Source organism: Rattus norvegicus, chromosome 16 (assembly GCF_036323735.1).
Source record: "Rattus norvegicus strain BN/NHsdMcwi chromosome 16, GRCr8, whole genome shotgun sequence".
Lineage (NCBI taxonomy): Eukaryota > Metazoa > Chordata > Mammalia > Rodentia > Muridae > Rattus > Rattus norvegicus.
The window spans coordinates 52,270,919-52,283,098 of record NC_086034.1 but is presented as its reverse complement, the minus strand read 5'-3'; the positions used below and the strand labels follow the sequence as shown (position 1 = coordinate 52,283,098).

The following is a 12,180-nucleotide window of genomic DNA, read 5'->3' as shown; positions in this document are numbered from 1 at the left end:
AATCAGGTATCTCCGTCCTTCCCTACGGCCACCTTGTGGTGGCCAGCTCGCTAGCCAGCGCCTGGCCGGCCACTTCTGGAGCCCACACTCCCAGCGTGGCCGCGGTGAAAAGCGCGCGCCCCTCGGCGCGCGAGCCCCACACTCACGTGCTGCCGCTTGTTGCTCCCCGCAGCCGCGACGTGGGGAAGTGAAAATGAAATTGACTTTTCCGAGAAATGATGAAAGCCGCGTAGGCCACCAATGAACAGCGGCGGCGAACTTCCGCACCTCCCGGCTGGTGGCTGGAGCCCTCCCTCTGCCTCCACCTCCGGGTTGCACAAGCTTGAAACAAACACTGGGGAGGAAGGGCGGGGAGGGAGGAGGGCGGAGGGGGAGCGAGGGAGGGAGCGGGGCCGGGAGAGGGCGGGGGTGGGGGGGATTTCCAGCCTCGGCTCCTCGCAGTTTCCTCTCCTTGTTTTGCTTTCGATCTGGACTGTTCTCAGGCAAGCCGGGGAGTAACTTTTAGTTTTGCTCCTGCGATTATTCAACTGACGGGCTTTCATTTCCATTTTACACACCCTAACAACACTTACACCTTGCGGGATTGTATTGGTAGCGTGAAAAAAAAAAGCACACTGAGAGGTAACATTTTTTTTTTCAAATAATACTTGTGGCTGTGCGTGTGTTTTCTCTCGAAAGCATGTTGATGGGGACAGGAGGAGCTATGCATGTATGTGCGTCCTGATGCTTTGACACGATGTTTTGCAGACGGAAAATGCCGGGGTTCATAAATATTAATACCAATTTTTGGAGGAAGAGTCGGCGCAGTTATGGATCATCTGATTTTAGGGGAAGCAGGGGTCTGCTGCTGGTGCTGCTGGTGCTGGGGCCGCTGAGGCTGCAAGGAGGAGGAGGAGGTAGAGAGGGAGGAGGAGGAGGAGGAGGGGGTTAGTGGAGGTTTAATTTCACTTTTGGATTTGCAGATGAGAAGAGGTGGCTCCATGGACGCAGATCTGCTCTGTGTGCTTCTGCGCTCCAGGTGTCGTGCGTTGTGGGTACAGGTCCGCTGGAGTCTGGCCTCATTTAAAATAAAATTGTGTGTGTGTGTGTGTGTGTGTGTGTGTGTGTGTGTGTGTGTGTGTGTGTGTGTGTGTGTGTGTGTGTTTACAGACACTGTCGCCACCAGGTTCGAGGAAGGGAACCGGGTTCTTCTCGGTGCCCGGCGGCCCTTCTTTCCTGGCGGTCTCTGGTATAAATACACTGGCACCCGCGGTCCCTAGTTGCCCGTGCCCGGGCAGTGACCACTGTAAACTTGAAGGCTGCCGTTAGGCGGTCCCAGGATGCGCTCGTCCGCGGAGCTTGGGGTCCGGTGACTGGCGTCGGGTGTCGGGTGCCAGCGGCCACTCGGGCCCGGCGGGCTCCGCGCGCGGCTGGGCGCGGGCCTGGCCGGTGCGCCCGGCTTCCTGGGGACTGGGCCGCTGCCACTCGCCAGGAACGTTGCGTCCTCCTCCCGGCCGGCCAGCGCCTGGCCTGGCCTCTGGGCTTTGTCACTGCACTTGTCCCAGCGCGTGAGGTGCCCAGGAGGCGCGTCCCAGGAGGGCTCCGCGCTGAGGGGTCACCCACTCCGGCGCGGCCTAGCTGCGAGCGCCTCCGGGTCCCCGCGGGCGCCCCGGGGCCGGCCTGGCGCGCTGGGCCCGGACCCGCCTTGGCTATGGAACGGGCGAAGTGTGGGGGCGGGGAGCCTCCGGGGACCGAGCGGCGCCCCACGGGCGGGCATTGGTGGGGGGAGGTTGGCGAGCGCTTGGGGGCTCCCGGACGCGGTGGGAATCCGAGTGCCCGCCCTGTGCCCTCCGACCCGCTCCGGGTGCCGGGTGACATTCGCCCGCCGGCCGAACATGGTTGGTGCAGAGCGGCAGCCACCACTTCCTCTCCGCCCCACCGGCCCGGCTCTCTGGGCGAGCGATGCGGGCCGCGGCCAATCGCGGTGTCCGGCCAGTCCCTGTCGCTCGGCCTTGGGGGCCGGCTCCCCTGAGCGGCCCGGGAAGCCTTCGCGAGAGCACAGGGCCCCGACTCCCGGGACGCTGTCCGCTGGGCCCCGAGTCTCGGACTGTTTGCCACTCTCGTCCCTGAAGAGCAGGGAAGGGAAGGAGGCTGGCAGCCTCAGCCGCGATCCAGTACTGTGCTCCGGCACCAGGTGAGACGCCCGGATCAGTCGGTGGAGGCGAGATCCTTGGTGGTCGGATGTAAATAAGACCCCCGGGATTGGCAGACGAGGTTGTCACTCGTTTGCGAGCTGGTTTGCAGGTCCTTAACCCCAGTGTGTTTGAAACTTGGGGGACATGTTTTTCTTCCCTCCTCCCTCCTGTGTGGGCACTCCTTGTCCTTCCTTGGTTGTTTCTGTGCAAGGGAGGCAAAGTGGTGCTGGGGTTAGCTTGCTGCCACTGGCCGCCTTGTGGCTGGGACTCGGGGCTGCTCTTGATGAATGGCTCTGGAGGATGTTGTGCATTTTCAGGAATTACAGGAGCTTGTCATCAAGCCTGAAGTCATTTATTAGTTTTGTTGGTTTGGTTTGCTTGTTTTTTGTTCCTCTTTTCTCCTCTTCTTCTCTCTTCTCTCTTCTCTCTTCTCTCTTCTCTCTTCTTCTTCTTCTTCTTCTTCTTCTTCTTCTTCTTCTTCTTCTTCTTCTTCTTCTTCTTCTTCTTCTTCTTCTTCTTCTTCTTCTTCTTCTTCTTCTTCTTCTTCTTCTTCTTCTTCCTTCTCCCTTCTTCTTCCTTCCCCCCCCACTCCCCGTCCTCCATCTACTTGACTGCAAGTAACATTTGAAATTAGCAGTCTGCACTTCTGGTGCTTAAGGGCAGGTGCAGGGACCGGTATGTTAGCCTACCGTTTCTAGAAGGTAGATGATTGCATGGTAGACAGATGCACACTGTCTGGTCAGGGCAGGGCCCCAGAGGTTGCCCTGTTTAACTTAACCACTCATACAAGTTCAGGATTCTGTGATTTTTCTCAACTCTCATTCTTTTTGGGGGTGTAGGGGTGTGTGCGTGTGTGTCATAAAAATAGAAACCAATACAATCTTGGCATTTGGCTTTTCTGAGGCAGCTTCAAGCAAATGGGCTATTTAGGGCTTGAGTTGGCATCTCTAAGGGGTAACGTTGGAACATCTATTGATTGGTGGGGCAAAGGCCGGAATTTCACTGTAATTGGTGAATGATTATAATTTATAGTCTAGCTTGCTGTGTAAGAAGTTAGATTTTGGCCTGCACTTGGATCCAAGAGATCTTGTCTGTTATGATTTGTTACCGCTTCTTAAAATTAAACACATATTTCATTCTCAATGAGTGGTCTTCTTCATCTTCTTCTTCCTTTTTTTTAAAAATCTGTTGACCTTCAAAAGTTAGAAAGAGTTGCAAATGTTTCAGAGTGCTACCTGTAAAAGTGTCGCTTTCATGGAAAAAAAAAAGGATTTTAGAATCAAATTGGAAGCAAATTAAGGCAAAAGAGGAATTGCCATGAAGTCCTGACAGCCCTAGGAACTATGTCCTCCTGAAATACTTCATTAAGTAAATATTTAATATACCAGAGTTAGTGAAAGCTGTTTAAATCTAGGAGTAGAAGACTTGAAACTTTGGATAGTCTTTTGACACACAATGATTTTTCTCACATACCCAAGAGCACTGCCCTTTTAATATCAGCTTTATTTTAGTAAGAGCTGGATTTCTTTCCCAGCATTCCCCTTCCTTTAAAAACAGAAAAACCTAGCAAACAGACTACTGAACTGTACACCGGGTATCTCATCACAGGTCCTTTATTCACCTCCTACCAAACAGGCGCAAAGAAGTCTGGAGAACCTATTTATCTATTTGACAAATATTTGTGGGCCATAAACTACCACATACAGTGGCAGACTATGTGGAACCAACCGGAACCAAGAGAGACAGACAGCCTCTTCAGGTTCTACAGAGGTTACATTCTAGTTGTGAGCTGACAACAACCAAAAATACATACAGTAATTACCTCTGGGGTTAGTCTAAGAAAGGGAATACTATATTCTACTTCCAGGGCTGCTTTTGGAAACAATTGTGATACTGTGTAGGAAAGAACATTGTGTAAATTATAGCAACCCACAAAACATGTCACACTTTCTAAGTTCTATTATATTACTTTAAAGTTCAAAAATATACAGGGAGGTGAGTGTCCCGGCACATATCTCTTATCCCAGCATTAGGGAAGCTGAGGCAGGATTGTGAGTTCAAGGCTGACAGCCTGTCTTTTAAAGTGAGGAATCACCATTAGGACAGTACCTCTGAGGGTACACAAATGATGGCAAAGAATTAAATATTGGATAGCTATTATATGTAAAGTATCAAGAAAATATTTAGCAGTGAACTATGTGAAGGAATTTTTTTTTGTCTTCTAGGGAAAAAGTTAAGTGGGGTCTATGGAGATCAAATGATATGGGAATAACTGACTTGGTTGTGTGTTTTTCTCATTTACTTATTCATTAAATTACTTTATTGTAATGAACTCACCCATAAAGACATCATACAACTAGGTTAAGGTAACCACTCAAACCAATACTTGACTAGTCCCAGTCTGTGATTTCTCTGAACCTCTATGCAGTTAGAGTGGCCTTTCCGAAGTCAAAGGGCATCCCTTGGGGGTTACACTTCATTAACAGTTACATCTACCACTAAAATTAAAACCTAGAAAAGCATTAGCTTTATGTCCCCTTTCCTGAGTCATGGTTCCCTTGGCCTGCTTTCTCTTTCCCCATCACCTAATATTACTCTTTCTTTGTCTCTTTTCTAAATAGCATGGGACACTCACACTTATAGCTGGGTACATATATACGTGTGTATTATAGGTTAGGATCCGAGGATGAGAGACATGTTTCCCTTTTCAAACAAATAATACAGCATACAGGTGGCAGTGTACTTTGGTCTGGAATGTTCTCTGCCATCATGTCAGCTCTATTCTATATTCTGTCACGCTGTCATTAAAGAGACTTGGTCTGGGTTCACCAACTGCCAGAGTGCTCGACACTGTATATGTAAAATAATATGACACTGCAGGTGAAAATAAGCACCAGTCATATATATTTGTAATATATGATATGCACATAAATACATTCCTCTGAAATAACAGAAGTATTGACAATGAAGGCAAGTATGCTCATCTGTGTGGCGCTCCATATTCCTCCCTGCACAGGGGAGGAGGTGAGCAGGACTTTCCACCTCTGTCTGCCCTATTCATGCCCTGCTCTTTGGCTTGCATGGATTAATGTTTAGTTAAGAATATCAGCTTTACTGTATAATGGGCTGCACTGAGTGGGTGTGTTGGCTGGTGGAGATTGTAGCTAAGGAGGTTTGATCAAGCTTTGATTTAGCCCCAAGAGAATAACATGGGTATCATATTTAAACATGAAGCCATTGTTTTTAAAGTAAAATACCGAGGAAAACAACTATTCAGAAAAATACATGCCCCAGGGAGCTGACACCCAACTGTGGCCATGTTGTGAGGATTCCTCAGGCTCTCTCTGTATTCAGAACAAGCAGTAGGCCTATGATGGCTAGCATTTGACTGTCAGGGAGCCCTTTAACTTGATTTTATGCCTTACAAGATTCATCTTAGGACAGAGTCTCCGGGACAAACTGTGTTCATTTAGGAAGCCCGCATGTGATTTCTTTTCACTACTTAGACTCCTGTGGCTTCCGGTCAGAACTCCTGGTCAACTTGAAAGAACTGTGATTCTCATTAAGTCTAGTAAACCTTAATCTACCCAAACATAGGGAAGCCCATGTGTTGGCGCTCTGGGAAGGTCTGTGTTGAACTTTCAGTCCTGACGTACTGGAACCAACTGAGGACTTCCCTCAGAACTTTGAGTTCTTCTGGGGATCCAGACATCCCATACCATTACTTTAAGCAAACAATTAGTTACATGTAGTGACCCACAAACGTATTCACTTATCAAACATTTGTAGACAACTGACCATGTACAAGATTCTATATGGAGAAGGTGAATGGACTCAGAAACCTAGAATTTACTACACACACACACACACACACACACACACACACACACACACACACATATAAATTCCTTAACTTAAAGGTCTAGTCATATACAAATTATATAAATTGATTTATTTCAAGGAATATAGACACATATGCACACACCCACACACCCACAGCGCACATGTTTACGTGCCCTGAATTGAACCCAGAACCGTGAGTGTCCTGAGTAAGTACTCTGCCAGCCCACCACACCCCAAGCCTTGGAGTTGACTTTTATCTCTTTTATTCATTCTTTAGTAACTTCTCCTTTTGGAACCTTAAGTCCACAAACTGTGGTTAGATAGTTCTGTAATCCTCAGGGGACCAGGCAGAAACTTTGTTTATCATTAAATGACCAAGGGAAAGGAGCATTTAGAAACCATTCGGGATTCTTTAGATTTGAGCCTGGCTACAATCCATAGTGTTATAGTATATTACAGTATATCATCTGTCTCTTCTTCTCTCACTCAGCTTGAGCCTCCTGTTCCTTCCAGTGTGTCAAGTCTGTCATCCCAGTCTCCCTCCATTGTGTGGCCGGGGCAAAATTACAGAATCACTCACTATTCAGGGATCTCTTCCCAGCCTTGTCCTTTAGTCTTGGCCTTGGCTTAGAGGATATGCGGAGCAAACAGCAAGCGGAAGCCACTTGCTTCTCCTCTGCCCGTATTGGTTCAACTAGGACTCACCTGTCTTGGGGCTGTCCTTATTGACTTTAGTCCTCATATCCCCAAATGGCATTCACGTCATGGTTTGCCTGCTCTGACTGTTCCATTTCAAGGAAGGCTGTGCTGCGTGCTTTGTCTCTGTGTGCAAGAAGGCCCCTTAGGCTGGGTTATTTTTCCTGACTTGTTTTGTTCCTCTTCTGGTTCATATTTCCTTCCATCAGCTCTGATAAGCCAGAAAGAACTAGAGTTGAACAAAGAGATGTGTGGGGACCCATAAGAAAAACAGGAGGCTCTTAGGGGTGCTTCCTTAAGCATGTTTTTCAATCCCAAGAGCATAGCCAATGTAGTCGAGCATAGATCTTAATTTAAGATTTTGTGTGATAAAAGCCTGTCCAGTTTTCTTTAGGTGAATTTCTTTCTTTGAACAATAAAGTACCCTCTGCGTCATTTTCCTAAATAATTTATTCTCAAATGTACTTAATCTACTGCTGTCTTTGTGCCAGCTTTGGACGGCCACCGGAAAGTGAACTTTACACTTTAACTTGCCCTTCGGGAGCCTATGTCTGTCAGATTTAGGGACAATCCAAAGAAGTCATTTGTACATAGAAGATGCTCTTTTGGCCCGAGAACTTCACATCTCTGACCCACTCCCCATCTTGTTTGGTTGACATTTTGAATGAGAAGGAGCTACATACAAGTGGCCTTATTTCAGTCAGCCTCAGCTATCTGCTTTTTTATACTGTTTTCCCTATCCTAGATTTATTGGAGTTGAGAAAAAGAATAGCAGTGGGAAGGGAGCGTCCTGACACCTAACCAGGGTGTTGGTGGCGTGGTGGGTAGAGCAGTGGCAAGGGGAGAATTGGACAGAGACTAAGGAGAAAGCTAGCTAGTGGATCCTGGTACGGAAGAGAGGGGAGAGACAGTTAAGGCAGGCAGACACTCTGTGTGATTGACCCAGCTGCTTGGATGGCTAACCTTTATTTTCATCTCATGTAGATGAGTGTCTTACCTGCATGTACGTCTGTGTACCATTTGCATGCCTGGTGCCTGTAGAGCCAAGCAAGGAGACTGATGCTGTGGAACTGGAGTTACAGGTGGTCGTGAGTCTCTGTGTGGATTCTGCAGACGGAACCTGGGTTCTCTGAAAGAGCGTCAAACACTTGTAACCACTGAGAGCCATCTCTTCAGCTCCAAGTCTGGAGTTTTAAACATTTTAAGCGCTATCCACGGCTAAGTTAAATTCCAGGAAATTTCTTTCATTGCAAAACTTCAACTACATTGTGGAGTTAAGGAAGGGGAGGGGAGCGAGTACTTAGCCAAGGGTCAATGAAATGCTCGGAAGCACCTACTGTTGTCTTTGGGGTGGGACCTTTTAACCCCACAGAAGACAGATTGTGACAGGAGACTGCAGGGCAGGGGCTTACAGGAGGCTTACTGGACTTACAGGAGACTTGTCACTTCAGCATGGTTGAGGTCACCTTAGAGGTATTGATGTGGAAGTACTGGAAACTGAAGGACTGAGATCCACATTGTGACCCCCCCAACTGTCTCTAAACAAACAAACAAAAAACAAAAAAAGAAACCAACAACACCCCCCTCCCCCGGCAGATAGGAGGCAATACAAGGAATCATAGGCCCACCTCCTTTCCCTCATGCTGCAGTTTGATTGGATGTTACTCTTGTCATCTCACAAGTGGTATATATGGAAGCAGGAAATAGAATAGGCACTATTGTCTTCTCTTCAAGAGCAGGTGGAGATTGAACTGTGAGCACTGTAGCTATGAAGGTACTACAGGCCACCTACTGTTGGGAAACCTAGGGCATCATAATACGGTTGAGGCTTTACCCAGAGGAATTTTCTGGATTTTAACTTGGCTGTATATGCTTATGATGTTAAATGTTAAATTTAGCCTGCTTGAACATGTTAAATGTTCAAGCCAGTGAGTCACTGTGGTACATTCTTGCCATCCTAACACCAGGGAGACAGAGGCAGGAGGATTTTTATGAAGTTAAGGTTGTCTTGGGTTACATAGCAAGGCTGGCTTGGATACACAGTGAGACTTTGTTTCAAAACAAGCAAACCTCAATTAAGCAAAAGTTAAACTTTCTCTTGCAGCGATGGTGCTTCCAGGAGCCTACTTCCTGGAGGTGACTAGAAGTTAGAAGAAAGATTTGTGTTTAAGGGTGTTTATTGGGTTGGATTTTGAGCGCCCTTTGAATATCTAAGAAGAGAAACACATGTAAATTATGGTGCATCTGGAAGATAGGTATTTTTAAAATTCATACTTATGAATAGCATTTAAAGAGGGGAAATAGTTATCCCATGCTAGTTGACTGGGAGAAATGAATATTAGATTGGGCCCTCACTCTTATTTTAAAAATCGTATGTGTTTTGTTTATGCAATGCTAAAAACAGGATGGTAGGATTATTATTTTTTTTTCTTTTTTCTTTTTTTTTCGGAGCTGGGAACCGAACCCAGGGCCTTGCTAGGGCCTTGCTCTTGCTAGGCAAGCGCTCTACCACTGAGCTAAATCCCCAACCCCTATTATTATTATTTTTAAGTACTCCTTGAGACACTTTGTAGTTTCAGAATTTGAAGCAAATTTGGGTCATAGTTACTCTCATAACTAAAGAAGCGTTCCAAGACAATGCTCATGACCACTGGTTCACCTCTAGCAAATGTGAGATTAGAAAAAGGAAATTGGACCAGGCAGTGGTGGCGCACACCTTTAATCCAGGCACTCGGTAGGCAGAGGTGGGCAGATCTCTGTGGGTTCAAGGCCAGCCTGGCTGAGGATATGCAGAAACCCTGTCTCAAACCAACCCCTCACCCCCAACAACAAAAACAACAACAAAAAAAAAAAAAGAAAAGAAAAAGAAAGAAAAGAGAAGAAAAGGAAATTGGCCTTTGCTGAGGATGCCACCTGTAGACTTAGCTATTCTTCTGCTCACTCTGCTTCCTCGTACAAATTCAAGGTCTAGAACTGGGGCTCTTCCAGCCAAGGCTAAGAAACACCATCGCCTCACTATGCCAAGAACTAGTAATGGTCTAAGATGTTACCCCACTTTACAGTTCTCCTTTTTATGATAGAAATGCCATAGAAACACACAACATCTGAGCAGGAGACAAGAAGAGGTACCGATACTTACAAGCCAACAAGAGGGTCATGCAGTGCTGGCCCACACACCTAGATCCTGGTGGGTCATGGGTGGGCATTCCACTCTTTGAAACTGTCCCTCTCCCCTTCCTATGGGATCATGGTTCTGGTGGCATACATGAGCATTAACAGCAAGGGATGTCCTCTATGGTTTGTCCCCTATCCTTTCTGCAGTAAAAATGCTTGGGCAGATAAGGGTCTTCTTAGCTTTAGCAACCTGGGACACTAATTAAACAAGAGATTTGAGCCAGGCGGTCTTATTTGGTTCTGTTGAAGAGATGAGATTTTTTTTCACCAGCTAAGAGGAGGTAATTTAGACAAGTGGCCACAGATCTACTTCTCAGGGTGTATGCAAAGTACAGGCCTGGTGAAGCCGCCCTTCCCTTTGCATCCTATACCTTCCCTGGTGACTTCAGGTCAGATCTGTTCCCTTGTCCCTGGAGGACAGGACAGCTGTCCCCACCACACCCACTTTGCAGATCACACGGACCATCACTCAGGAAGCTGCAGTCACGCTGTGATCTCTGATTTTTCACAGTGGAAGATGATTCCACATGCCTATTCTTTTTTAATCTGATGAACTATTGGAACAGTTTCACTGCAGTTATGAATGCAAACTTATTTTATGGTTATGATAACACTAAGGTTGGGTATATATCAACTACTAAGTCCAGAGACTCAAGGACAAAACCAAAGAGAGGCAGGATTAATGAGGAGGGCACTCCAGTACAAATACAACACGAGCCACCTGCTTATTTCTTGTTTTTTAGTGTCTATATTAGAAAAGTAAAAGAGGCAAAATTAATAATGAATGTTGTTTAACCCATCACTTCCCAAATATTATTATTTCAATATAATCAGTGCCAGAACAGTGTTATTTTACATCCCCTTTTAATAGCAAACATTCAAAACCCAGTACGTTGCTTTTTAACCTGTAGCTTGTTTTAATTCAACCTGTCTACATTCTGTGTGCTCAGCAGACACGAGGGGCTAGCAGCTACCGGTTAGATGGTACAGCGAATGAAAGACGCACATCTTTCTCCAAGATGCTAGCAGAGCTCAGTTGCTAACAGTGCCTGTTGTACAAGGGTGGGAGTTGGATCCGCTACACCCATGTAAAAGCCAGGCCTGGTGATCCACACCTGTAATCCAGCACTGTGGAGGTGGAGACAGGAAGATGCCAGTCAGTGACAGGCCTCATATCAAAAAAAGGTAGTCTGTACCTGAGGAGCGATGTCGAGGTTATCCCCTGACACCCTGACACACACACACACACACACACACACACACCCCACAATACACATATATGCACATACACACATGTATACACGCACTCCCAAATACACATACATACCCATACAAACACATATCCCCACATAACCCCCCCACCAAATACACATGCATACATATACATACATGTACACACAAAAAAATCAACACACACAATCCACATACACACAAACACAGACACACACCACAATACACATACAAGCATGTATACACACAACCCCCCCCCCGCAAAATACACATACTTACATATACACACATGTGCACATACAAAAAAATCAACACACATAATCCACATCCAGACACACGGACACATACCACAATACACATACATACAGACACATACATACACGTATATGCAACCTCCCACCAAATATACATAACGTACACACATGTACACACAAAAAAACAACACACACACAGACACACACCACAATACATATACATACAGACACATACATACATGTACACATAACCCCCCACCAAATACACATACATATACACATGTACACACACAAAAAACAACACACACACCACAATACACACACACACACACACACACACAGACAAAGAGATCATGGGACAGTTTTAATACAAGGAATGAAGTCTAAAAGGACTGAAGGGAGGCAGGTGAAGTCTTTTGTTTCAGTCAGAACTCACGCCTCTCCTTTGCCCTCTCATCATGAGCCTTACTTGATTTTTTTTCAGCCAAAACCAATAGATATTCTGAGTGCCCACAGAAGCAGTGCACATAGCACATACTGTTCCCACGTCCACGAGCCGTGACTATACCCCAGTGGGCCCCTCGGTGTGCTGAGAAAGCCTTTGGCTACGTGGACTTTTTATTTCCTTCTCCCCCGTGACATGTTATGTGAGAGCCTGTGTCATGTTTCTTGCATCCCCTTGGGCACTTGATAAGTAAGAACACAGTAAGAACACAGTAAGATAAAGACTTGTTGCTTTGATTTCCTGTTTCAGGCAAAGGTTTGCTCAGCTGAAGTTTAGCTCAGAAGGGCTAGCCCAGGTCTACTTT

General features: G+C 46.4%; 1 protein-coding gene across 4 annotated transcripts in view; it reads left to right on the top strand.

Moving 5' to 3' along the window:
- The window catches only part of Irf2 (interferon regulatory factor 2), a 111,766-nt gene that overhangs the window by 522 nt on the left and 99,064 nt on the right, over positions 1-12,180 (top strand). Inside the window, exon 1 of one of the 4 annotated variants that reach the window (XM_039094379.2) lies at positions 468-621. The exons of 1 other annotated variant lie outside the window; for it this stretch is intronic. The gene's annotated coding sequence lies outside the window, so the exon portion shown is untranslated. 4 annotated transcript variants of the gene reach the window in all.